This window comes from Chiloscyllium plagiosum, chromosome 6 (assembly GCF_004010195.1).
Source record: "Chiloscyllium plagiosum isolate BGI_BamShark_2017 chromosome 6, ASM401019v2, whole genome shotgun sequence".
Classification (NCBI taxonomy): Eukaryota; Metazoa; Chordata; class Chondrichthyes; order Orectolobiformes; family Hemiscylliidae; genus Chiloscyllium; species Chiloscyllium plagiosum.
The window spans coordinates 46,324,816-46,329,463 of record NC_057715.1 but is presented as its reverse complement, the minus strand read 5'-3'; positions in this window follow the sequence as shown (position 1 = coordinate 46,329,463).

Sequence of the window (4,648 nt, the reverse complement as noted above, 5' to 3'; positions counted from 1 at the left end):
GACTTATGTGTGGTCAATGTAACTGTTCCAGCAGTAAATTCTACTATCTAAATCATTTAAACATATGGATATCAAAAAAGCAAAGGCTGGACAGTTGGGTTTTGAAGCAGTGTGATGCAAACAGCGTGGGTTCAATTCCCATTACTGGCTGAGGTTACCATGAAAGACTCTCCTTCTCAACCTCTCCCTCGCCTGAGGCATAGTGGGCCTCATGTTAAATTGCCACCAGTGTCTCTCTCTAATGAGAGAGTAGCCCTCTGGTAATACTATGGTGACTCACTCACTCCCTTCTCTGTTTACCATTGCCAGTCTGAAAAATAACTTTTAAAGTTACCCCGCTCTTTACTGACCAATAACATGATCAAGATTTCTCGTGACCAGGATTTGTAACCCACACAGTTGGACACTGTGTGGAGTTCAAATTCAGGGTACTATGATTACAGCAGTTTTCATAGAATCATTTCATAGAATCCCTACAGTGTGGAAACAAGCCCTTGGGCCCAACAAGTTCACACTGACCCAACGAAGTGTAACCCACTGTGGAGGAAAATTTGACATAGTTTGCCTGGAAGCCATTTTCCTGTTCTGGCTGAGAAACCATTTTTTAAAGCAAGATGTTTGTTAGCTCTGCACCCCTTACTATGAGGCCTTATCTCTCTGAGGCTTCTCGCCTGTCGAGTTAGTGTTTTTCCCACTTTGGTGGATGGCCAGTGCATGCAGCATAGTCAGTCAAGCAGAGCTAGACTTGTCAATTAGACCTGTTCCTCTACAAATTATTGCCATTTCACAGTTGCTCAGCTACTTAAGGACATCTCTGCTTAGTGTTAACAGATTGGTGTGAGCAGAACATATGGTGATAACATTCACTTTGGTCCACTTATAGAATATGTTAGAGTATTTAGTTTTGACCTTAACCTCTTGACCGATATCACCGAGCCACAGTTAGGACGGTGAATTCCCCATGATACATCATATAATAAACTAATCAGTTCTCAAGGGCTGTGTCTCAAGGGTTTTTCTTCAACACCCACACAGACCTTTTCCTCTACCCCATTAATCTACATTTACCCCTGACTAATGTACCTAGCCTACACATACCTGAACAGTATGGGCAATTTAGCATGGCCAATTCACCTAACTTGCACATCTTTGGAATGTGGAAGGAAAACGGAGCACCCAGAGGAAACCCGTGCAGACATGGGGAGAATGTGCAAACTCCACACAGCCCGAGGCTCGACTCAAACCCAGATCCCTAGCGCTGTGCAGCGGCAGTGCTGACCACTGAGCCACCGTGCAGCCCAGCTGACTTGAGCTTACATTATGAAAGTAACTGATTAATGCAAATGCCCATTGAAGAACCTCTCATAGCTCACAAGCAAATTTGTGAGCTCTGACATGAATAAAACACTTACTCTGCCAACTCTGGGTTTGATTCATCATTTTCCACTTACATTGAGCATTTATGATTCTAATGAGGATGGAAGGTCATACAGGCTATTCTTCACAGACTGTGTCACATGCTCAGCCTGGTAATCAAGGGGAAACCTCAAATCTCCACGTTCTTTTCTTCTTTCACTCCCCGTTGAGCCCAAAAGTACTGAGCTTCCACAAGTTCCAACACACTTCCATGAACTATGACTTCATTTCCTAACTTTATACCCTGAGGCCCAGCCCCAGAACAATTTCATGGGCTACAATATCCCACACCTCCTTTCAAAACCAGGATGGTTGTGGACATATATGACACTCACCTCCCACAACTGTCCTGCAGTAATAATGTCCTCCAAACACGACAGTTCTCTCTCACCGCTGCATGTTGAGATATCCCCCTTCACAATTGCGTTACCCAACTGCTCCCCTCTCACTGTACTTTCACTGAGTTGCCCTTCAAGACTGACCAAGAACCACCACACTCACGGACTTCAATGGAAAGATCTGATTGATGGTTGACTGATCTTTGTGCAACTCCCTGACTATCTACTAGGAGAACATGAGGACTGCAGATGCTGGAGATCAGAGTTGAAAAGTGTGGCACTGGAAAGGCACAGCAGGTCAGGCAGCATCTGAGGAGCAGGAGAGTCAATGTTTCAGGCATAAGCCCTTCATCAAGAATTCCTGATGAAGGACTTATGCCTAAAAAGTCAATTCTCCTGTTCCTCAGGTGCAGCCTGACTTGCTGTGCTTTTCCAGCACCACACTTTTCGATCCTGACCATTTACTGCCAATACTTGGATTGATTGTACTCGACCAATAGGACTGACCATAGCCTCCTACCCTGATTGTAGTGGTATGGAACTCCTGACTACTGAATTTGGCAGATTGACCACGTCCAAGTATCAGATGCTGCCCTTGAGTTAATGTGCTTGGATCCCCTGACTGAAAGCTGTCTTGCTTTTCAAAATGTGATATTTTCTTTTCCTTAGGTAGCACCTTCTATGAAATACTTTGCAAATTATACCAAGACATAAATTTCAATTATGATTTCATTCTATAAATTCAGCAAAACATGAAGAAAATCCAGAGGAACAAAAACAGTAAAAGAAAATGCAAAACTTGGAAATAAACATACTGGTCATTTGAAGCTCCATTTTGACTTGTACATGAGGAGTCAAACTAGTTTGTGTCATTTATACACTTGTTTTTCTGTTTGCAAAAATAAGGTCAGATGGCTATATAGAAGCAGAGTGTACATATTAATTTGTGAAATGACATCATAAAGGTAACTCACCTCAATGATCTGCAGTTCTTCAAAATTGATGCTGCTTTAAAACACAGTATCAGTTCAAATTACAATGTTCAATTTCCTAGTTGTCCTAAAACAGGTCTTTGAGACTGGTGCACAGCTAAGCAAATGATTTATGCACATTTATAATTGACTTATTTGCATTAACTGAAGTCAGATCAGCAGTGAGCCCAGCAACACAACTTGACTCCTTCAGTCACAAACTAGTGGGAAAAGTTGTGCTGGAGAGAGGGAACTGGGACTTAGTGGGCAAAAGAAAGTTTGTCATCTCTGAGACACAGTTCAAATACAACCTAACTGCTCTAAGAATCCTATGTTTAAGTAAGTCCTATTTAATATTTCTCTAAACTGGCAATGCAACTCAGACAAGGAAATAGCAAGGATGGTTAATATAGGGAGCAGAAAATTGCCATATTAAAGGGGTACTTTTCAATTGGTGGGGCTGAGGCAATTTGATTACCTGATTCAGAAGTGCTTGATATTGATGCAAGCGACCAAACATTTGCTTATGGGTCCCAATATTACTCTTGGAAGGACAAACATTTCACAAACATACACATTTGGGCAGATGAACCAAAGGGCAATTATTGAGAAAGTGGCCAATTTGGTGGTTACCTCTGGGATTTTCATGTAAATAATAAACAGGGTGCAATCCCGAGGTTAGAAGGCCAATCAAAGGCACCATTGACAGCAACAATTTCAGCACGGGGAGCTTTCATGATAGGAAAATGAATAAAGAGGGCTTCTAAAGATTGAGGAGTCCTTTAACGAGTTATTAGAAATTTTAAAACCAAGCAAGAGCAGCACTGTAAAAGGGGAAAACTCCCAATGCAGGGCTCAACTGTGATCACCTGAGTAAGCTGACTACATGGTTGGAGGCAGGAAATTCCTCTTCTACAGTTGGCACCAAAACAAAGTATATTCATTAAGTTTTCTTGCTTTGACCTTCACTTCTAGGTTATTGCTCTCTACGTCCCCAAATTGGATTTGTTCCATTGTTTACTTGAGCATACTATTTATGAAGTGGTAAAACATTTTTGGGTTCCCTATATGTTGCCTCTTGTTTACTCATATTCTCTTTTTGTCAGCCCATTTTCCTCTTTATTCCCCCTCTCAACTGATTGACCTATTCACACTTGCATCCTTTTTCAGAGTTGACCTCAAATAATTAACAATGAAAATTTTCAAGAGAGCTATATAGCTTTACAAGTGACTAAATTAAACTAGTAAATAACCATTCAGATGTATAATGAATGGGTATAGTCACATAAATTTTATGTTTTTTGCATCATAACAAAACCAATAGTTTAGACAATAGACAATAGGTGTAGGAGTATGCCATTCTGCCCTTCGAGCCTGCACCACTATTCAATTTGATCATGGCTGATCACCCTTAATCCTGTTCCTGCCTTATCTCCATAACCCTTGATTCCACAATCCTTGAGAGCTCTATCCAACTCTTTCTTAAATGAATCCAGAGACTGGGCCTCCACTGCCCTCTGGGGCAGAGCATTCCACACAGCTACCACTCTCTGGGTGAAGACGTTTCTCCTCATCTCTGTCCTAAATGGTCTATCCCATATTTTTAAGCTGTGTCCTCTGGTTCAGCACTCACCCATCAGCGGAAACATGTTTCCTGCTGCCAGCGTGTCCAATCCTTTAATAATCTTATATATCTCAATCAGAACCCCTCTCAGTCTTCTAAACTCAAGGGTATACAAGCCCAGTCACTCCAGTCTTTCAGTATAAGGTAATAATTGACCTCGTGAACCTACGCTGCACTCCCTCAATAGCCAGAATGTCTTTCCTCAAATTTGGAGACCAGAACTGCACACAATACTCCAGGTGTGGTCTCACCAGGGCCCTGTACAGCTGCACAAGCACCTCTTTGCTTCTGTACTCAAT